Source organism: Ammospiza nelsoni, chromosome Z (genome assembly GCF_027579445.1).
Source record: "Ammospiza nelsoni isolate bAmmNel1 chromosome Z, bAmmNel1.pri, whole genome shotgun sequence".
NCBI classification, from domain to species: Eukaryota; Metazoa; Chordata; class Aves; order Passeriformes; family Passerellidae; genus Ammospiza; species Ammospiza nelsoni.
This window is the reverse complement of record NC_080669.1, coordinates 36,688,029-36,711,918: the sequence shown is the minus strand read 5'-3', so window position 1 is coordinate 36,711,918 and position 23,890 is coordinate 36,688,029. Positions and strand designations below refer to the sequence as shown.

The following is a 23,890-nucleotide window of genomic DNA, read 5'->3' as shown; positions in this document are numbered from 1 at the left end:
GTCCCCCACAACTTCCTTCTCTCTGAATTGGAGAGCAATGGATTCAACAAATCAGTAGATTAGGAATTGGTTGGACAATTGCATCCAGAGGGCAGTGATAATGTCTCAGAGTCCCAATGGGCATTAGTGACAAGTGGTGTCTTGGGGTCCATACTTGGACCAATGTTATTAAATGTCTTCATTAATGACACAGACAGAGGGATTGAGTGTGAATTTGAACCCTCAGCAAATCTGCTGATGACACCAAGCTGAGTGGTGCAGCTGACACACCTGAAGGACAGGATGCCAGCCAGGGGGACCTGGACAAGCTCAAGAACTGGGCCCATGGGAATCTCAGGAGGCTTACCATGACCAAGTGCAAGGTGCTGCACCTGGGTCAGGGCAAGCCCCAGCACCAACACAGGCTGGGGATGAACAGATCAGAGTAGCCCTGCTGAGAAGGATTTGGGGGTGCTGGTGGATGAGAGGCTGGGCATGACCCAGCCATGGGCACTCCCAGCCCAGAGAGCCAAACGTGTCCTGGGCTGCATCCAGAGCAGCGTGGGCAGCAGGGCCAGGGAGGGGATTCTGCCCCTCTGCTCTGCTCTGCTCTGCTGAGACCCCACCTGCAGGGCTGCATCCAGCTCAAGAAGGACATGGACCTGCTGGAGTGAGTCCACAGGATGCCATCAAGTTGATCAGAGGGAAGAGAGAACCTCTCCTGTGAGGGAAGTAATTTTCTCATTATTGGGGCTGATAGAATTGGAATTGCTCAGACTGTAAAAGAGAAAGCTTTGGAAAGAACTAATTGTGACTGTCTAGTACCTGAGGAGAATTTGCAGGAAAAATTTACAAGACTACTTAGAAAAGCATGTAGCGACAGGACAAGGAGGAATGGGTTGAAATTGAAAGAGAGTAGGATTAGGTTAGATACTAGGAAGAAAGTCTTAACTGTGAAGGTGGTGAGGTGCTGGAACAAGTTTCCCAGTGAACAGTTGTGAATGTCCCATCCCCAGAGCTGATCAAGGCCAGGTTGGATGGGACTCTGAGCAGACGGGTCTAGTTCCAATCCCCTACAGCAAGGGGATTGGACCTAGAAGCTTTTGATCTTCAAGGTCCCCTCCCAACCCAAACCAGTCTATCATTCTATAACTATCCATCTGTGTTGAAACCAAATCTCTGTGTTGAGTGCCCTTGCCTCTTGATTTCAGTTAGGTTCATTTGAAGGCAAAATCTAGCCTGTTGCGTATTACAGAATTGATTATCACGATTTTGCTAAATAATAGGACTTTTAGTATCTGCTCTGTACTTTGAGTAAGTTTGAAGAACATCTAGGGAAGCTCTTTCACTTCTGTTGGTATGACTTCATGTGAGCACCTTGCTCATTTATTTTTTTAAAAGCAAACTGAATTCAAGTGCCACCCAGTAAAAGACATGTAATTAATAGTGCTATACTGAGAATCTGACACAGTTATTTTTTTCCCTGGATACTGAGAAGTTTCATGAACAAAAGTGAATAGCCTATGTTGAAAGGTTGGTGAAGTGGCACATGGTACTTCTCATTGTTATTCTCAGAAGCAATATTTTAATTAGAAACACAGCTATTGATCTAACAATGCAATGAGAAGCATGTTAATAAATACCAGAGGACCATGTGACATTTGTGTTGCATAGAGCTGCTTAGAAAGCAGCACCCATGTGAAACACAGGCTACTCTGAGCACTGAAAATTGCCACTGAAAATTGCATGCCCTCAGTGTTATTTTTGCTCTTCTCTCAGAGAAGTGTACATACATCGTTTTTTAGGGTGCTTCACCACCTCCTCTGGAATCCTGAATTCTTTGAGAAAGGACAAGGATGGGAGAAGAGAGCTCATTAAGGAGCCCAGTATAGCAGTTTTATCATCCATTTTGTAACTTGAACACCTTTGCTATTTTGCTATTGCGGAAACAAAGGTTCTGCCCTTATAGAGAAAGCCACCCAGGCTGACACAGCCACTTGCTACTAATTTCAAACAGCTGGGAGTAAATATCCCAGTTGAGTGAAATTAAATTAATATAGCTAATTTCACATTCCTGTGGTGGGGATACCTTCTTCTACTGCTGGTTGTTTTTCAGCTCTCTAATCTGGAGAAGATCTCATTTTCACTCTGTGACAACCCTGGCCCTTCCAGGGTTGGCAAGGGGGCATTTCGGGCAGGTGGGGCACCTTGACTGCCAACATACCCTAGAGTGCTCCTTTTGGCAGGGGTGAGTTTTTCTTTTTGTACAATAGAATATTGGGGGTTCATTCTTGGCTGGTCTGTTTGCTTTTCTCCCTTGCATCCACTCTGAGTTGTTTCTAATACTGCTGCTATGCCCTGTCTTGAACTTTTAGGCATAGCCTAAATGGGGCTGCTGCACTACGGGCCCCTCTGCAGCAGTCAGCTGCTAATCTGAATACTAAGCCAGGCTATCACCATCATCAAATTCTTGCACTTTCCTCTAGAATACACTTCATGTAACTGCACTTGTACGCCTGCAGGCAGAGGCGCAGGATTAATCTCTGACTGGCTTCTAGTGGCCTGTCTTGAGACCATTTTGGGAATGAATGAATATAGGACAAACTGCAATGACTTTGTCATTCAAAATTTATACAAATAAACTACTCTTTAAAAACCAGTGATGATGCCTGAAAGTGTGAACAATGTTTATGACAGAGAGCATATAACAGCATTTCAGAGAGTTAGTTTCAACAATAATTTCTACCCAACAAATACTGTAAAAACTATGAAAGCAATCACCATAATGACTCCTTGCCACAACTCTGCCCCATTCTTTGGGCCCCTCAGTGTCAATGAGGAATGTGATTTCTTGTAGGCATTTATTAAGTATTCCGTCTGAGTTTAAACTGTTCTGCCCACAAAGTTTAATACACAGGCTTGATGGCACTAAAAGTACTGATGATTTGGTTTGCAGATTACTAGTTGTTGTGGTTGTAAATATGTTGTCATGCAAATGCCTACGAGATGCTGTTCATGAAGGCAGCTACTTTTTAATTTTTTCTGGGGCTGTATTTGAAAGATGAGATATTCTTCCCAAAGATGCTTATAACTGGAAATACTTAGCAGGAGTACAGAAAGCATATAAAGTCTGATCCTAATGCTATTCAGTGGGTTTTCAGAAGAGCTCAGTTATCTCCAACAGAAGGCTTTTGGGCAAACAGGTCAGGTCAATGTGAAAAACAAATTGTGCAAACACAGGCCATCACCCCTTCACAAACTCACTTTTTACAAAAGTGCTCCAATGAATACCTACTTTCAAATCCTCTGGGTCAGAAAAAACACATGTTATGTTACTGACTACTTATGTGCCTTGTATCTTTTCCTTAAGATCTTTGGGGGAATATGACTTAGGACGTTTTTGGGAAATATATCTTACTATGCTCCATGAAACAGTATTAGTTGCTCCAGACATGATACAGGAAGGAGCAGGATAAATCACAGCCAGTGATCACACACACACATATTGAGGGAGCATGTATTCATGGGTTTTCGAAAAAACATCATGAGAAGTTTTTAGTTACACAAGGAACTTCAAAAATTTTATGATGTAGAAGCCAGTAACTGTGTGTCTAGTGCTAGAAAATCTGGCACTATTTATTCCAAGATGCATTTTATTCTGGTTGCCAGCTACACACAACTGAATCCTCTCTGTACTGCTCTACCTCTTGTGTTGTCTTCATGACACCAGTGAGATCAAGAACAAGGTCAGTCAAAATTACCCAAACTGCTGTTTTCAGTTGATTATTCTTGACATCGTGTATGTCTTGTTCTTACTTAGGATCAAAAAATGATTCTCTGAAATGCAATCAACCATCTATGTTCCTGAACCACAGATTCATTTAGAACCACTGCTTGAAAAATGCTCATTGTAATGGAAACAAAAATAAATTATTAGGAGGTGGAAAATAAAAGCATTTAAACTTTGTACAAAATATTATTAAGAATCCAAATATCTACTGTTTACTTAAAATCATCATTATTTCTCCCCTAATGAATCTTCACTTAAATTGCCAACAGTCTTCAAGAAGGTGTAAGATTTTTTGATGTGGAGTGCAGTAGTACATAAACTACAGAAATGGCAAGCTGTCTGCTGTGTAGTGCAGCCCAATATTTTGTGGAACAGTGGCAGTACAGGACACATGTTACATAGTGATGCCATAGTAAAATATTCATACTCAGTGTTCACCAGAAGAATAAAAGAAAATATAAAATTAACAGAAGAAAAATATAGTTGGAAAAGGATGCTTTTTTCCTCAAGTACTGAAACTCAGCTGCAGAGTTTGACTCTTCCCTTAACACTCACTCCATTCTTACTGGAATCACTAGTTAGATGGTCAGGCCAGACCTTTTTTTTATTATGTGGTAGAGTTCATTTTTAACTCTATTTAAAAATTTAAAATGCATAGGGGAGCCTGAAGTCAGCCCTGTCTTTCACAATTGAAGTGGTGGAGCTACTGCTATATTCATAATTCAGGAGAGGGATATAAAAAGCCAAAGATGAGAAAATTCAAACCAGAAATGTAATGAGTGTTTTATAAAATGCTATCCTTGGATTTCCTAAAGGAAGCTCTGGGTGCCCCTTAACAAGATGGGGGAAGAGTGCTCAAAATTATATCTTCATGTTACACACACATAAAATTAACTAGTTTTGGTTTATTCCTCCACATCCAGTTACTACAGAGGATGGGATAGTAGATTTTACCTTCTTGAGATCAAGTAATAGGTAATCAATGTTGTTTAATTACAGTAGCCATGAGTAGCATTTCTTCAAACACAAAGCTCATGACGTGTGGGCAGATGCTTAGAAGAATTTTCTTTATTCACCACTGAGCTAGTTAGGCAGAGAGTGGTTTGGTGATCATTGGCTAGAATTTCAATAAACTAGAGAATTTTCATGTAATTGTCTATACCATGCTCCTCACTTGTCTGTATCTCATATCCTCACATGTGAATATGGTAAATAAAAGATGCTTTTGAATCATGTGGTAGTAACTATGCTAGTGGATAGACATAAATTGCAAAACCTCTGTTTACTGTCACTTACACGGAAGAAACTGGCTAATTTTGTAGTTAGACACATGGTACAGTGGTCCTGACATGCACTATTATTTCCTCTATACAAACGAGGCATGCCTCATTTGTACGTGGCAACTTTGTCACGGGGGTGGATGTCTCAGGAAGGGGCTGAGCTCCCTACTGGGAGCATTACCAGGATTGCAGTAGGATTAATGGCACACAGATCGCTTCTCTACCTGCATTTTGAAGACTCCAAGAAAAGAATGCCTGTCAGTCAGTGGGAAGAAGGCTCTATGAACAGAATGGCCTTAGAAATGTAAAGCCTAATGATTATAGATGGCACTGAAGGAAGTGTATCCATGACATGTAAAACTCCTGGCGTGACAGCCTCTCCTGCTACGTGATACTACAAAACTACAAATCACTAACCTTACCCACTGCTGTTGTGGAGCATTTCTGAGCAGTTTTACTCTGCCCACTGGGGAAGGGGTTTTTAATTAGCATTTATATTTCCACCTACATATAGATTTTAGAAAGCTGAGCCTTTGATGAAAACTGAGCCTTTCTTTATCTTCATATAGATAAATAAATCTATTTTACAATAAACTTTATTAAGCATAAAGTATATAGCCCAGCCAGTATGAAAGCTCTAACTTCTTCCATCCTACCTGCGTTAGTTTTTGAATTGTTGATGGCATCATAGGAAATTACTGACAAGCTGACAGTATTCTACAATGCAGTGAATGCCACTTTCTTTCTCCATGTAGTGAAGATCTGCCCATACATGTTAAAACATTACAACAAAAAAAACCAAACTGCTGTCTCAGTTCAGAAAGATACAATGCAGACCTACAATACATGCATGTTGGTTTTGCTTTATCTTTTACTCTGAACTTTGACAGGAGAACAAGACAATATACTTGGTCAAAGCCAGGAGGGAAGTGAGGAGAAGGAAGAAGTAATATGTAGCAGGGAAATGTAAATCTTAACACATAAATAATAATCTAAAACCACAGTAAGTAATTAGGATTGATTAGGCAATCTCATCCATAGTTTTTCATTATTTAGATACAGTTCTTTCTTAGTATATCATGAACTTCTCTTCCAGAACAAAGGCTTCCAAACAGTAGCCCTCTTATACTTTCACTTCACAAAGACACAGTACAGCACAAAAATATTTCATATCATCATCAGTGATGTTGTGCAGGCAAATAGAATTACAAACCTAAGCTGTCAGAACAACTGCTAATGTCAAAGATATATAAAAGTAGATTTTAGAAATTAGGATTCAAAAAAAAAAAGAAGGTTAACACAAAACTGAATTAAGATATCCCCATGAAAGTCTTTATAAGTTGAATATAGGAAAGACTATGCATTGTATCACAAAGGACCAGCTTTTGAAAATAAGTATGCATGAAATAAAATATCCATTTCAGTGGATAAAGTGCTTAAATAAAAAAAATGGCATCTGGTTACAGAATAATATAATGATTGTTGCGAGAGGTTTTTTTAAAAGATATATATGAAGATATCTTTGTCATAGATATGACTTCAAGCAAGATAGAAGATGTTGCAAAAATAAAGGCCAGTCTCTCATAGACTGTCAAGTGAAGTAGCTAAAAAGACACTGCAACAAGATCTCAGAGAATCTGTGATATACAAAGATTACAGGACTTTAAGCTTCTCTTGTGCAGATAGAGGAAGTCCTTTCATTGTCTTACATTTCTCATAATTATTGTGATTAAAATGTGCATGATGCAATAAAATACCTGAAAAGAGTAGACCCTCATGAGAATTCATCTGGTAAATAACTTTTGTGGTTAAAGCTCTGAATTGCAGATGGTAGTTCAGAACTCAATCTTGTCTGCTTTTCCCATGTAAAAATGTTAGCATACCAGGCTTTGACACACTCACTGTGTAAATAAATGATGGTTCTAAATAATCTAGTCTGAAATTCAGTTAGACATCAATTGTTCCCTGATATGCTGGCAAAGTTAATATAAATCAAAGTGCTACAGAACTAGAGCATTTGACTTCTGACTTTGAGTAACCTCAGCCACAAAAGTCCACTTTGCTCATCCATGCAGCATTATCTGCTGTCCTCTCAGCATGTCCTTTAATACATTTTGATAATATATATTGATCAGTTTGATGAAAACTGACAGATAGGAGGTTCTTGTATGACTGAAGGGTTTAGTTTTCCATGTCTAAAACTGGTGATGTTTATTTGCAAATACTCCTTAAATTGCTCAGAAATTTGTGTCTACTGCAGCAGTTGATTTGACTGGAATATCACATCTTTCTCAAAGGTAAGGTTTCATTTTCTTAGTCTAGACAGTTTTCTTCAGTTCCTTGGTATTTACATACTTAGTGCCCTGATTATCTTTATCTTCAACCACTCCATGAAAGGCTTTTATTTTTTAAATTCAGATTCTACGAGCATACATTAAATGATAAAATAAACTATAATGCAGACTAAATATCATAACATTTAGGATTTTACTTCAATTTTCACCTGTTTTTGGTTTTTCAAAGACCCTGAGTTCCTTTCCATTACTCCTGATTTCTTCCTTGAATAAGAGAAATATTGAGGCCCTTAAGATTCTATCATCTACTCACATGGCTGACTCAGTACAAACCAGTCAGATAAATCTACCAGAGACAAATGTTTTTTAGAAATGTTTCTGTGATGATTCAGTCCACATATGGATTTGAATTTTGAGTTGCCAACTGTCATGAATTCAAACTAGAATGTCACCACATCCTGCCAGTTGTAAACCCAAAAAATAAAAATTATTTCATCTTTTCACCTGTTTCTCTGATATTGAGAATATTTTCTGCCTCGCTTGAAAGGAAAATACTATCTGTCTTTTTTCACTGCTTCGTGTATTTCTACCATTTTGTAACTGTTTAATCCATCAAGTAGAAACTGCTGCTCTTTGCATAGTGAGCTGCAGTGCTGAGAAATTTAATATGGAACACGATAGCCTCCTAGTTATTAACATTATAATCTCTTCCAGCATTTTACTGGTTGCTTAAAAATACATTTTTGTTACAACATAATAGTGTATTTATGGTCACAATTGTATACAGGTAGAAGTTGTTCTCTTTTCTCAAATATTTGCAAGAAACATAAACAAAAACCATATGTTTCAAATATTCCACTGAATACCTTTTTCCACTCCTCCGTGTATGTTGCAGTGATTTGACTACTCTGCTGTTTCAAAATCCTACCATTTACTCTCATATTTTATAACATATTCTGTACCTTTCTATATTTTAAAATGTGTTTTGTCCCCTAACCTGAAGATTTCTCTGCCTCAACACGGACCTTCATATTTGCTCAATCTCCGTAATTGTCACAAGAACAATTCCAGCTTTCAAGTATGTCATTAGGTGTCTTTGTGCTAATAATCCTTGCTGTTTGTCTGCATTGCTAATCTTTATTAACTTGGCCAACTTGGGGGTAAGTGTTCTGTGCCTTTTGCTTAGAAAAACACATATTGACTGAGTGGGTGTTCCAACCATGGAGCATCTTCACTATTGTTTTGATATTCAAAACCCTCTCACTCAGAAAGACTTCTCCAGTGCTCAAATATCTTGCTGGCTCAACATTTCAAAGTATGCTTTGTGCTGTCCTGGCACTTTCATTAATTGCTAGCATAAGAGATGGGCCCAAACCCAAAGACTCTGTATCCAACCCCTCTCCTTCCTCCACACCTTCTCTTGTGGAAACTTTGGAAAGCTGAATACAGACACAGAGCTGAGTATTGCAAATTGGCCAAAACACAAATCCCACCTCCACCTTAGGGGTTTTCTGAATCCTGACCCAAAATGTACTTCCTAGTCCTATTTTTTGTCTTATTTCTTTGTAAGAATATTAAAACTTGCAAATTCTTCCCTTCATTATATTTTGGCAGTTTCACATGGTTTAGGTTCACTCATGATGGTCTGTGCCTGCTTATAGAATCTCAGTTTTGATAAGAAGAAAATGAAAATGTAATTGAATCCCATTTGCAATGCAAAAGGCCATATAAATAATTTCCTATGCTTTACTTCCATAGAAGGAAAAATGAGACAAGACAAAAGCCTTCTAAATTAGATGTTGAAAACCCTATGAGGTTTTTTTGTTTGATTTGGGTTTGGTTTTGTCAGTAAAGAAATTTATAACTCAACTGACTTCCAGATACAAAAATATAAGTTCTGTTTCTGCAGTATTCAAAAGCAGTATCATCTGCCCCAAGTGCTGCTGTGTAATCTCTCTAAAATCACAGGCTTGATAGTTTGAATAATGAGACTTCTCATTAATTACATGTCTGCATATTCTGTCAGTATCTGTTTTCTGGTTAATTTTTGCAAACAGCATGCCTAGAAACTTTCATGAAGAACAAAACTCACATACTGATATCTGAAGTCAGGCCTCTGATTTAAAAACACAACAATGACTGTTCATTGATTTTCAATAGTTATTGACATAGAACAAGTCTCTTACTTGCGTGAAGTTTATTGCAAGATCTGGATGTTCTGTAAGGCAATGGAAATACTCTGCAATTAATGTCACTTTGCCATACATATTTAAGAGAGATTTACTTTCATGTGATTTCTCATGGAACTTAAGCACCATATGGGTCCACATAGCTCAGGCTGCTAGTCTGCAACTTCAGTAATGTTGTATGATTCTGTCCTCTGTTAGTGCCTTCATGTAAAATTATGGGTAAATTACTTAATCTCACTTAATCTTACTCTACTTAGAGTACCCTGTTTTTACAACAGAAACTGATTATTTTCTGTGTTTTGCGGGCTGCTTGAAAAGCAAGGCAAGTTAAGTTTTAGAGCAAGCTGAGATACAGCACTGGCTGGGAGGCAAAAGGCATGGAAAGAGTGGAGATAAGTAAGGCTTCTTGAAAAAGCTTCTGAAAGTAGACTTCAAAAGGAGCATACAGCAGCAGGAAACTGTCTTGTGTGAAGAAATAAGCCTGAAAAAGAAATTATGTTGGAAGAATGATATGTAAGTGGTTGCCTTTTTCACCTGGAATTCTCTGTCAAAACAGGAGGAGGAAGTAATTTTGCACCTCCTGTTGCAGAATTTCCCTATTTTGTTGTTGTAACTTAGGTTCTCAAGCATGTCAGTTCAAGATGTTTGGCTCATCCACTAAACTGCCACACCCTTACAATGAAAAAATTGAACATGATGTTAAATTGTTGTGAAAAAACCCTGCAGGAGTCTATAATAGTTTAGACATTTTGGTGAAATTTTGGTTTAGACTTCACTGCTGCCAAAGGTCTAGGTCTATTACTGAAATACAACAGATATCATCATTCGTAAGTATGATATGGTAACAAACTAGCATGGAAGGGGGGAGTTCTCTATAGCTCATTACTTCAATAAGTACAGTTAAATATCAAGAAAGAAGCAGCCCGCATATAGGAATTCACTCCAACTTTTTCCATTATTCCCATGGAGGAAGCAACTGTTCAGCTTCAATATTTAAAGCTTAAAGTGTTTCACATGGAAGCATCTCATAGGTCTGATTTCTGTTCAGCCAAACAAAATGGATAAAGCAATGTTACATATCATCCCTTTGTTGAGACCTCGCCTTACATTAGATGTGAGCGTTGAACACAGAGAGATCACAGCACACCTGTTCCTAAGTGGCACCATTTCACTCCAGGGCTCATGGCAACCTGTCTCCTGTAAAGGGCAAAGACCTGGTGAATCTGAAGGCTGAACTATGTATCTACTTCCCTGCTAGGTATGAATAAGGGATTTCTTATTGCTCAGAGCTGTATTGTTCCTCCTACCATACTTTTGAGTCTTATCTCAAGTTGGATGTCTAGGTAAAGGTTTGTATGCATCAGCACCTTAACCTTTGGGGAAAAGGGCTTTCATAATCTTACATCATGTATATCTAAATGAGCTGTACCTAGACACTCCAGAATATTACAGTCCTTATAACTTTCATTCTAGTTTCTTTCACAGCCTTCGAAGGCATGGAGGAACACAAACACACACACACGCACACACACATACGCACGCATATAAATGCAAATCCTATCTATATCTCCTTATAAAGCGCTGGTTCCCTCTCACTTCTCACTTTCCATATTTGCACAAGCTTCCAGGTTCCCAGAAATCAATCTGTGTTTACAATAGAAAAATAAATCTAAGAAAAACTGCTAATGAAAAAGTAGTAAAAATTTTAAAATTCAGTTTGCTACAGACTGTATGGCAAAAAAGAAGTCCAGCTACCCAGAAGAGACAGGTGTCTTCTAAGTGACAATGGTAAGATATTCTCACCAGGGAGATCAGCTCCAAAGCTGAGTTCACTCTTTTCTGCCAGAAAGTATATTGATGTTAACAGGTTTTTTCTGCCTGCATGTGTGTTTTTCAAATTAAGTATCGTTAAATCTGTAGAGCTTAAAACACTGCTTCAGACACCCACCTTGGCTTCTACTTCCATTTCATATAATTTGTAATAGGTAGAGTGCGGGGTTGATTATGAATTCTGTTTCCTTCAAACAGATGCAAACGGATTTAATTTAACACCTTTCAGAGGTGAAGGAAAACTGGAATGAATAACCACTTCAGAAAGTGGAAGGTGCAATTTTCAGAACACAGTGTAGCAAGTATTTGTGCAATCTCCCTTGAGGTGGTGAATGACATGTATTTGTAAGGTCAGGGTTTGGAAGTGACATATTTGCATATATATACTCAGAAAGTGATGCTGAATGAAATCCTAGATTCACCAATCTCCAGGTACCAGTTTTTGCAAATGATTTTGAGTGTCTCAGGACTTCATCTGTAGCATTAAGATTTTGCTAAAAACAACCCCAGTCTTACTGGGGAAAGAACAGTGCTGGGAGCATTAGGCACCATCCACACTGGGTAACATATCCCTTAAAGTTTCAGCTATTACTTCTGCTGCAGATAGCAGTCTTTTATTGCTCTGAATTCTTGTATTCCTTTGGGGCATATGACAGGGGAAATCTGGACGTGAACCGAGCCTGAGTTTTTGCACTCTTCAGGCAACGTTACTTTGTTTAAAGTATCTTTTCCTTTATAGATATATGTGCATCCACAGAAGAAATACCACACTCCATACTCCCAAACTAGTGTTCCATATATAGAATATTGAATATGTCTTTCAGCAAGACAAGTAAATTAACCCCATATAAATGCATATATGCAGTATAATAAAGTCCTGGACCTAAACAGCAGGACATGGAGATGGGCTCTACAACCCTTTCAGGCACTTGACGCCTTAATGTAATTTTTCAGTAAATCTACACTTCTGTTCTTTTTGTTGTTGTTGGGGTTTTGTGTTGGTTTTTTTTTTTACTTTTTTTCCCGTTATGAATAATTCAAATGAGCCTTTAGATAGATCCAATATAGCTCTGGAGAAATTGGCAGATAATGGGCACAACTGCTCATTAAAGCTATAGGCAAGAATTTGAGTAGACCTTTTCCTTGGAGTTGATTCATGTGTTTCCATTCCCTCAATTTCACTTTGATTTTTAAGTTCAACTATGTGCAGAAAAATGAAAGCCAAACTGTTGGAAGAATGTGGGTTTTTATTTATAGTGGTTTTTATTAAGAATATTTATGTAGTTTCATGAAAAAATTACACAGTTTGCATGAGTTCATTGTGAAAACAAAATTCAAGCTGCATTTTAGATTCTGGTCTAAATTTTAAATGTGCAACCAGAGTATCAGTCATGGTGAATTTCATGCATATTGTAATGCTATTATGAATACCATGCTGCTGTGCTAGTGATTGAACACATATCTTGAATAAAGAAAGCTCTTTAAAGTCACCTTTTTGACATGTCTGAACATTGCAAACTACATAATTTTGTAGCATTACTGTAAGACATTCAACTCACTACAAGAAAGAAACGGAAGTTCTGGAGCACATCCAAAAAAGAGCAAGGGAGCTGGTGAAGAGCACAACTCCTGTGAGGAGCGGCTGAGGGAGCTGGAGGTGCTCAGCCTGGAGAAAAGGAAACTGAGGGGAGACCTTAACACTCTCTACAACTTTGAGTTAGTCACTTCTCCAAAGAAACAAGGAGAACAAGAAACAACCTCAAGCTGGAACAGCAGATGGTTAGATGCAATATTGGGAACTGAGGTGGTGTCAGGCTGTCCAGGGAAGCGGTTGAGTCACCATCCCTGGAGGTGTTCAAAAGATGTGTGTACAGGGTGCTTAGGGGCATGGTTTATTGGTGGACTTGGCAGTGTTAAAGTAACATTTGGACTTGGTGATCTTCAAGGATTTATCCAACCTAATGATTCTATGATTCTATTACATAATAAACTCCTGTCTCCCGCCATCATTATTCATGCAACATTCCCATCAGCTGTAATGGAGTTCTATGATCAGAAAACTGGCAGAATGCATTGAATATAAATATAATTCCAAAAATACTAGTCCACCTTAGATGATACAGTTGTCTATTGAGGCTTCTCTACTGAAAAGAAGAATATCCCATACTTCATTTTAAAAAAGCCACATTTTCCAAAGTTTAACAAGAAACACAAAATGAGGCATTCAGAAATGGGTTTATACAATGTTAGTGCAAAATCTCCAGTTTAAAGTCAGATTAAGAAAAAAACAAAATAAACCACACAAATAAACCCAAACACATGGTTATGAAAACATCTTTGTCAGTTGTTCTATCCATTGTAAGTCATGTAATCATAATTGCAGCAGTTTTTTTCTCAAAAATAAAGCAGTCAAGATTCATCTATTCAATATTGCAAATCTTACTGTTTGCATTTAAGAGTTTGTCTAGAGAATTTCATTTACAGGAATTCCAGGAACTACTGTAAGTACTTCTCTAATTACCTTAGTCTTGTAGAAAAGGAAAAGAGTAAGGTGGAAAACATACAACATAAGCTAGGAGATGTATGGATAAAATCCTTTAGTGCAGCTCTCAGCGTATGTGTTGACTCTGCTGGTGAAGAAAAAGATATGAGGGCTTTACTTTGGGGGGATAATGGTGTTATTTGTAAAAGGTACACTAGATTTTTAGTAGATTTATATGGTGAGTTTCCTGAGTTTTAAAGGGCAACAGGAAAAGTCATAATTTCTCCGTGGATGTCATCCTATGGTTGCTTCCTCACTTCTGATTGTGCAAAGTGGTCCATCCCTCTCCTTTGCTCCATGAAAAAGTCACTGAAGTTGCTGTAGAGATAGATAAGGATGTACTAGAGGAATATTGGAACCTGTTTCAAACCTTTTCTCATCCCTGCTATGTTCAGTGCAGCTACTACATTTTCCATCATAGTGCCTTCCTACTGAGCCTTTTCAGTCTTTCAGGCCTGCTTCCTCACCTGCCAATTCCAAAGGTACCCAACCAAATGACTGCTGGGCAGTGAAGGCTGAAATCTGTTTCTTCCACTCTTCCGAATTACTTTAATTTCTTTTTTGAAATTTCATCTTCATTTCCTAAAGCCCATCTCCATCTACTTGATATTTTTCTATTTTGGCCTTCAGACGTCTTCAGTGTTTATGTTTCTGTTCCTGTTGTACAAAGCCAGACACTTCTCCTATCTGACTTCTCAACATCTGTGACTCTCTTTCATTCTTCCACCCAGTTCTTTTTCTTTTACAAAATCTGTATCCCTCTCCATCTGTTCATCCAGCTTTTCCCCCTGGCTGGTTTTAATTTCTACTGATGTGAAGTTCTTTTAAACAGTCTGTGGTCTACCCTTGCTCCTTTTTCCTTTCTGTCCCCAGTCCTGGCCCTTGGCAGAGTTTCCTTTTCCTTTGCTAGCTTCTGACTTCAGTCACTTTTAAGACTCATGGCTAGCATACTATTCTCCACTCCTAACACACATGTACCTTACTCTTCTCCATTGTCTGAGCTTGCTGACACACCAGAATCATGACTTTACTGGGCTTTCTATATGCCCATCTGGATGTGATGTGCCCTGCAGCACCAAAATCTTGAGACTGCAAGGCATCCAGCTCAGGCCGATGTGGGAGAATGCCTAGGGCTTTTAGAAAATTCTTGGATCCAGTTTGCAATTTCTCCTTCAGAAAATAAAATAAACAGACAGTAAAAAAAGAATTAAAAAATAAATGCTGGAGAATTCAGGCATTGCAGAATCATAGGCAGGCAAGCTAAATGAACTCTGAACAGACTGAGAGGAGTTGTTTGAAACTCCTGTCAAATTAATACTTAAAAGGCAGAGTTCCCACCTTTCCTGAGGTGTATGAGTCTTTGCCTTTCTGTGCAAAATTCTTCCTCCAGTAATCCCACTTTCCTTCCAATAGCTTAGGTTTTAAATTTCTCCAAAGAATAAGAATGTAGTTACAGAAAAGAGCGTCACCCGGCCTGTTGGAAACATTTTTGCTTCACAATTTTAAAGCGGAGTCAGACCTCTTTATTGCTGAGCAAACGGTCTAAAAGAGAGCACTTTTCTGTAAAGAATCGAGGCTTTAGCACACTGTGCGTCCTCCCTGGAGGATGTATGCATTTTCCTATTGGTGCTTTTTATGGCATACGTTATGTATTGACACAGATTAAGTTTCCCTCCTGTCTGGAACAATGCACGCTTGGGAGGGCTACTGACCTAGCAGTAAGCGTGAACAGCTCATGGCAAGTGGTGGAGCGGAGCTCCGGGAGCTGCAGGCAGAGCACTCCGTTCAGCTCTGCCATTCTGCCTCTCTCCTCCTACCACTCCTCCTCTCCCGCTCTCTTTTGCCTTCCCCTCTGTAGCTGCTACGCTTTCTCCAGACTTCTTGGCTTTATTGCGCTGCACGTCTGAGTAGCAGGAGAGGGACTGGCTGAACGCCGGCTCGGGGAGCGCTTCCCCGCAGCTCACGCCAACCCACCCACCCCCGGCAGGGTCAGGAAAGCGAGCGGGGCCGATGGAGCCGGAGAGGCGGCACTGAAGGCAGGCTTGCTGGCAACACGCTGAAGGCAGGCTGGCAGCTCGCTGAAGGCAGGCTCGCAGCTCGCTGAGGGCAGGCTTGCTGAAGGCAGGTTCGCAGCTCGCTGAGGGCAGGCTTGCTGGCGGCACGCTGAAGGCAGGCTTGCAGAGGGCAGGCTTGCAGCACGCTGAGGGCAGCCTTGCAGCGAGCGGCTGGGGAGGTGCCAGCCGCCGGGCGAGCGCCTCACAGCTTGCGCGCCTCTGAGCGCGGGTCGGCGCCCGGGCCACGATGGAGCGCTGCCGCTGGACAGCCGCCGGCACCCTGCTTCTGGCTGCCCTCCTCCTGGTAAATGCCGTTCCTTTCCTAAAATACCTTCCCCCTGTAGCTGATACTGAATCTGTACGCATATATGCGGGTGGGTATGTTTTTAATATCTTAAAATCGCAGTTGGAGAGAGTTTGTTTTGAACAAGTCGTTTAAGTTTTATCCTGTCTACAGCACTGCAGACTTGGAGCCTTGATATTGTGGGTTGATGCAGGTACAACCAAGAAGTTGATGTTGGCAGCAGCTTTCTAAACTTCTAAATGACGTGTAAATGGTGATTTAACTGCTTGGGATTCAGAGAGGAGCTGTTTCTGTGCTCTTTAAATCAAACTATATTGTGCTGTAATGTTCCTGGATTTTTCTTCCTTAAAAAAAAAAAAGGTTTTTTCTGCACATGCAGAGAAAACAGGTACAGCATGTACTGAACTTTTTGCTGAAACCAGCTTAAATGAGCTGTATTTCTGTATCTCATTACAGAGTCAAGTTTATACCAAACTTTTAAAGATACGTTCTGTGATATCTGGTATACTTCAGAGCAGTAGACTTGATTATTTTCCTGCATACTTTCCCTGATTATCCTGATAGGATGCTTACAGCTGAAAGATGTACCTGTGCTGTTTGATTGACATTAGATGTTCTCTTTTGACTAATTAATTTTATGAGTGGTGAGTTGGCAATCAGAACATCTACAGAAAGGATATTAATATACGTACACTTTTGATACCAGAGTCATCTTGCCATTTTACTTGAATTTGATTGAATGCAGTAGTTCAAATAGCAAAGCATCATAAAGAAATACATTAATTTTATAGCAGATTCCGTCTTATTTATCAGTGTCGACCAATCTGTAGTAATCATCGTAAACTAATCTCAACACAATTTTTAGTAAACCTCATGGAGAGCTAAACATTAGGATAACCCTGTTCAAAATACTTCTTTTAAATAATTGTATTATTAAAAAAAAGGAACAGCTTTTTGGATATAGAGTCATTAAATACTATTTGAGCACTAGAAATAAGAATGCTATTTGTACTGATCTAAAAGTCTTACTTTTTTTGAAAGTCTGTTTTCTATTTATAATACTGAATTCACACAAAATGGCATAAAGTCAGCATAGATTCTTTTTCATGTATGAAAATGAGATGTTTATTACCTGATGACTGTAATAAGTCAGTAATGACTGAGACAGTCCTGCAGAACTAATTTAAGGAAGATCAACAGGAGATATTACTCCACAAGAATGTGTAAAGGCTGTGAGATTTGGCCCCACGTTAAGCTCATACTCGTAATACTTGTATATCACTCTGCTACTTGTGGATTAAGTTCTCAGTCCCTGATTCATTAAAATAAATAATGCATTCTGGTGCCAACTATTATGCATTTTATTCCACATTATACCAGTTTTTATTTGTATGACTTATCCTGCCTTGAGATTTCCCGCCCACCACCCGCCAAATCTCTTTGTACTTTAAGAATAGTGATGTGAAGAAAGCTTAACTTTCTTTTCTGAATCAGACCATTCTTTTGCTCCTTCCATAGTTCAGAAAATCTCTCACTTGCTTTCAGCAGGAGATTAGGTAAACATTCCAGTATTTGACTTACAGCTTTGCTAGAGATAGGGATAATTTGTAGGATGCCTTGGTATACCCGTTCCTACTGTAGTTTATTGTAGCATGGGATCACCAAAGGCATGGTAGAAAGCTCATAGATGTTTTTTGAGAGAAAAACAAGAAGTCATTAAATCAGGCTGTGACCTGGCTGTCAGCATCCTAGATGTTAGCCTTTAGCCAAGTAGATAGAATGAGTTTGAAATCCACGACAATCAGCATTTGGATTTTTGTGTATCACCTTGAATCTCTTCTAAAGGCCAATAACCATGAGCAGCAGCTTCTTGTCATGTGGCACTTCAGTAACATCAGCAAAAGTTCACAGTTCTAAGCGCTTAGGTTACTCAATAAATGCTTACACTATTGGTCTTAGAATAATTTATCAGTTGTTCCTAAATTTTCAGTACGACTCTGTAGAAGTAGCGCCTAAATTCTTCACTCAGCATCATCGTCTCAGGAGGGAGGTTGCACAGCCCAGGCACGAGTACAGCTGTGTGCATGTGATGCTAAGGCAGTTGAGCCTCAGCGGCCTCACAGGCTGTGGCAAGCCCACAGGCAGCAACAGCAATAGCTCCTCCTCTTTCTCTCGCTGTCAGCCGCCTGGAGTGATGTACTCCACTGGGGTTCTTAACCTTCTTCAGAAGAAATTGTATTCATTTTCAGTTGAGTGGTGCTTGAGTAAGGTCACTGGGGGTCCCTAGTGTATTTTGTAAACTGTCCTAAAGCTTGCTCCGTACTCAGAGAACCAGCATGTATGTGGACTAAGTATTTTCATGGCTACTCATAACAATCTGAGCCATAACACTAAGGTGCTTCTCTTGAAAAAGTAGTGTGAAAATTTTCTGTTTCCAGAGAAAGATCAGATAGTTGTAAAATTTTGGTTATTGTTCCATGAACTTTTCATGTTAAGGAAATATTACTTTTAAGAGTAACAAAAGAAAGAGCAGGCATTTTGTTCCAGAGATTTTCCTTTCTGTTAGCTTAAAAATAAAAGCCTAGCACAAGCTAATCACAGTTGTCTAACTCAAAGGAATGTGTCCAAACCAAAACCAGCCATGAGCTCAGACAAACTAGAAGTCAAATCACGTCATGTCAGAGGGACATTTGAACACATTTGCATTTGTTATTTGCATCCTTTCAGCAGCATTTTTTAGCTCTTTGTTACTGTTGTGACACTTACGGAAGTAACACTAGGGGCTATAATGAAGTACATGTGTTTTTCTGCAGGATTTCTTTCTTTTGCTGTGCTAATTTGTACATGGAAAATAGTCAAATACAATAGTCCATTCCTTCCAGGCTCTTTGGCATTACAATCCCCTATTATCTAACTGGATCTGTCTTGGATGACCACAAGCGCAATTAGGCAGTGAAATGAATATGTTTCTTGTTTACATCTGAATGTATAAAGCTTGACGGTTTTTCCTTTCATGTGTAGATAGGTCTACCTACTGCTGTGTCAGCTCGTCTGTCTCAGAAATTGTAGGTATATTGAAAGGGTTTTTTTCCAGTATGAGGTCCAAAGAACACAAATGGATTTTCATGCAGGATCATGTATACATACCGACTAGCATTTGCTCAGATTGGTTGGGTGAGGATGAACTGAAATGCAGAGTTCAGCTACACAAAGCTGGGATTTATTCATGTTACAGAATGAAAATATCTCACCAATGTGGTTTGTGACCCATGCTGCCGTACTTCAGATATGTCATGTCTATAAAACGAAACTATTTCTTACAGGAAGGACTAGATGCTACTAAGTATGTATAATTTCTTCCTATATTACTCTAGAACTCTATTGGGGCATATTTTACTAGCCTCTTCCTTCAGATTCTTGAAGTATAAAACTTTTTTCTTTTTTCTACCAAATGCAGTTGCTTGCATGAGCTTAAACTAAGGTTGTGTGATGAAAGATTTTTTGGTTTCGGACTTCATCGAAAAGAAGTCAGCGCTTAATGTAGGCTGTTGAGCTACTGGTCTGCTTCATCAGTGCCATTAAAGTTTAATGTGTTCTTTCAATGACTTTGCTAGATTCATAGGGCTCCAAAAGAATAATAAAAGAAGGTGTGACATGACACTGTGGATGGTCTGAATGTGGTCACCTGTAGTCATGGGTCTGGACAACCTTCAATGTTCAGAAGGTTCATGAGTCAATGTAAAGTCTGAGAAGGCCACGTGACCAGACAAATAATTCATCAGAAGAGAAGTATCCATCTCTGCATGACTGAATTTTCACTGAAGCAAATAAAACCTTAATTCCTTATAACTGTGTCATTAGGTGTCCAAATAAAACCTCATGATTTCTGTTGTATTGTCCAATCTGCAGACAGCAATGTTGGTTCTATTTGTTTTTCTGTAGCTATTTTCTTAACTTTGTAAGAAAACTCAGAATTGTATGGGAAACAATTACATGGGGGGAAAATGGGAAATTGCAGTCTAAGGAAGAAAAAAGAATGGTAAGATCACCCTTATGGAAACAATTAAAAAGCTAAAGGTATTGGAAGAAAAAGGGGAAAACATACCAATCACCAGGTCCTATAATAATATGATTGGGAGCAGAAAAACTAAAAATAAATTATTTGTCTCAGCCCAAGCCAAGGACAGCCAAGTCTTCTCATCTGGTGGACAACACCTAATCCAAAAATTGGCATGAAGTGTTTATTTCATCAGAATATTGTACTGGGGTTTGAACCAAAACTTCTTCCTAACTCTTGAAAAAGAATAACTAATTTTTGCTGTGGACTTCTCCAGCTCTTTGCTTCACCTTATGGACAGCAGGCTTGTCTTAACAGATGGCTGACCAGTTTTGCATACTCAAGGTGTTACAACATGTTCTAACTCTTAGAAGTCTGTAGAGGCAAAATGGGGGAAGTCAGAAAAGGACATATATTTTGTGGAATGAGATCTTCTCTTAGGTCTGTTATCCTGGTGTAGTGTTGAAAACAGACCAATAAAAGTCAAAGCTTAATAAATCTGACCACTTAGACATCCTTCTATGTCAGGGAATGTAAATAATTTCATCATAAGTCTGAGATTTTAATCTATCATCTACCTTTTAAGTATCATCTTTAGAATTTAATTCCATGTATGACCACTTTTTTCTTTTTCTGTAATAACTGAGCTTTTCCAAACTTCTTAAAAAAGTAGCTGAAGTGTGTCAAATTGGAAGGGGAGGGAAAGCAAGTGTGTATGTTTGTGAAATTTTGTTTTCTTACAAGGCCAGCATATGTAGAAGTCTCAATAGTTTTGCCACCTGTGGATTTTTTGGTCACTGCTTATAGGGGCAGTCCTTCTAGCTGTGCGGAGAAATTAGTGGTATGTTCATTGATTCTACTGTACATTAAGTTTCACATTGCTTCCACTTTAGTCTTCAGTGCCTTTATGAAATCTCTTCCAAAGCTTCAAACTTTAAAATTTCTGCTTGTCAGAGACTTCTCACGGAGGAGGTTCAGCAGAGAGGGTGTCAGGGTAGAGGAGAAGAGTTGTGTGATAATGTAAGACATCCTGAAGTAAATTCCAAGAGTCCTCAAGAAATGAGACAGGAAATTATATGCAACTAATAATAAATTCAAACTGTCACATAAAATAAATATATTTGGTTTGTTTCCGTATGAATATACTGTGTGGGTGTTGAACTTCCCCTTCTAGCTTTGTTGGATATAATCTCAGTCCCTGTTTGAAGTTTGCCAGTATGTTGTTCACATTGTGTGCTGTATCAACAGAGCCAGATATGAAAGGAAATAAAGGAAGTAATAAGGTCTCCTACTGTTTTGATGCTGGCATCAGATGAGTGAATTAATTACTTATTTACTTACTAGTTTATTGAAATCCTGTATTTCTTTCAGTCTGAATTGTTAAAAGCATGAGTTGCTCAGGGCCCTTAACAAGCCCAAGGCTGTCTTATTGTAAATGTGTTTTGGATATGACATTTTCATACTTCCTGAAACTTTTTAAAAGAGAGAGGATTTTCAGGATTTTCATTCCTGTTGTATATCCAATGTCTCTTAAAGGTCCAGCCATGTTTTAAAAATGGAATATCTGAGTTAGCTGAAGGGGAGAGGGAAGTATTGTAACAGAAATATGTAAAACAAAAAACTTGAGTTGCTATGGCTTTAATTCTAAAATTCTGCCACTCCAAACTTTCACAGTCTTGTCATTCTCCAATGGGCTCATCCACCCATCAGTGCTTGTAAGCACCAGGTCAAGAGGGAGTGTCTTATCACTTATGTTTGACAGCCTTGTGATAAGCTGAAGACGTAGCTCTCTAGTCTAAGATGCGTATCCTTTGTGTAGCAAACTGGTTCAAAATGTGGATGTGTCCGTTTTGTTTTTTGAGTAAAGCAAGGGAAAAAATTCTCATCACATGGGATTAGAGAGCAGCATGAGAGGAGTAGCAGCAGCTTATGTCCTGTCAGTGTTTAGCCACTTCCATGTTGGCAGTTCAATGTAAATTCATGAAAAAAAAAAAATCAAACAAATCTGGTCCTTCTTTCCTGCCTGCCTTCCTGCCTCCCTGCCTTTCTTCCTGCCTTCTGCCTGTGTGCTGTCCTGACTCCATCCCCACTATTTTTTACACAAATATTTCCCTTTTGGTTTTCATGCCTCCACCGAGGCTTAATGTTTCAACTCCTTGTCATTAAAATAAGCACATATACATCTCCATGATGTAACTGTGGGAGATGGCAGACCATCAGAAGAACAGGAAGCTTAATTTGTTTTGAATAAAGCCCATAACTGTGGATGTTGCCTGAAATTGCACAAGTCTTCAGAATGTTCTCTTCCTTTGTCTGAAATGCCCCCTGACCAGAGTGTCATCTGCCTGTTGTAACCTGTGTCACCTTGCCTTAGTGCTGTGATCTGCTCCAGAGGCTGGGATGTCCTAGGTCTGAGTAAAAGCTATGATGATCAAAATCTGTGCTAGTGCAACAGTGTCTTCAAGCTCAGACTGTCAGAACCAGGGTTTCTAAACCCCAACAAAATGCTATTTTGTGAGGGGGCTCACTGTGGAATGTTGTGATCTTTACCAAAGGTTAGGTTAGGAGGAATATATGAATATATGAAGATTAAGGTCAGTTTACTAAAAAGGAAAATGGCCAATATAAATTTCTTCAGTGTGAATGTCTTCTTCTTTGGAGACATGGTGGAGCTTTCAGTGTCAGGTGTCTTGGCCACTCTTTCTTGAAGCTGTTGAGCACAGCACAGCCAGCACACACTTTCATTTCTCACCACTTAGAAAACACTTGGCATGCAGTAGGCCTCATCACAGGTTACAGTTTTACTTTTCTCTCATCTCCTTGCAGTGCGCCTTGTGTGCTTTTTCCCTGCCCACAATTCCTGCAACGTGGAAGACAAAACCGAAGTCCTGGAGTGCAAGATGCACTTTTGAACCCGTGCTTTTGGGTGGGTTCCGAATTCTGAAAAGTGATTTCACCTATCCTGCATCTGAACCAGTCCTAGCCTTAAAAACCCTGAGTCAATAAGGCGACAAGTCTGAGGCTGAGCCAGCTTGGACTTGCTCTGTATTGGATCACCCATGCCTGGTGTTTACACCAGCACGGCAGGATTTAAATGCAACAGAATGTTGTAACTTCTGTCTGTGAGAGCAAGAAAAAAAACTTTTGCGTTCTTATTGGTCTCCTGATACGTATTTTCATATGGGTTAGAGGGGTGAGAGATAGGACTGATCTGAGGTTCATAAGGCGCTGTTATAAAATGTTACACAGAGCTCAGTGTGCACACGTTGAAGTGATATGGTGTCAGGTCCATCCTCTGCCAGCAACCCCCCTCCCCGCCCCTCCAGCTGGCTGCTGCCCTTCTATGAGAAGAAATGAGCTCACATTTGGCACGTTTCTCCTGGGATACAACTTCCAGTCCAGGTTTAGGAATGGTTGTTTAGCTCTTAATGTCCTGAGATGGCTGTTAATCGATTCCCTGCTCTGTTGTTGCACACTGGAGGCTGTGTCCTCCCATATACACAGAGCAGCTATATGGCTTGCTTCAGGGCTTTGGGAATCCCATGTGACCATAAAGACAGAAGTGGCAATG

General features: G+C 39.3%; 1 protein-coding gene across 1 annotated transcript in view; it reads left to right on the top strand.

The window, feature by feature from the left end:
* ADAMTSL1 (ADAMTS like 1) overlaps nucleotides 1-23,890 on the top strand; it is a 391,268-nt gene that overhangs the window by 196,952 nt on the left and 170,426 nt on the right. The window lies entirely within an intron of this gene.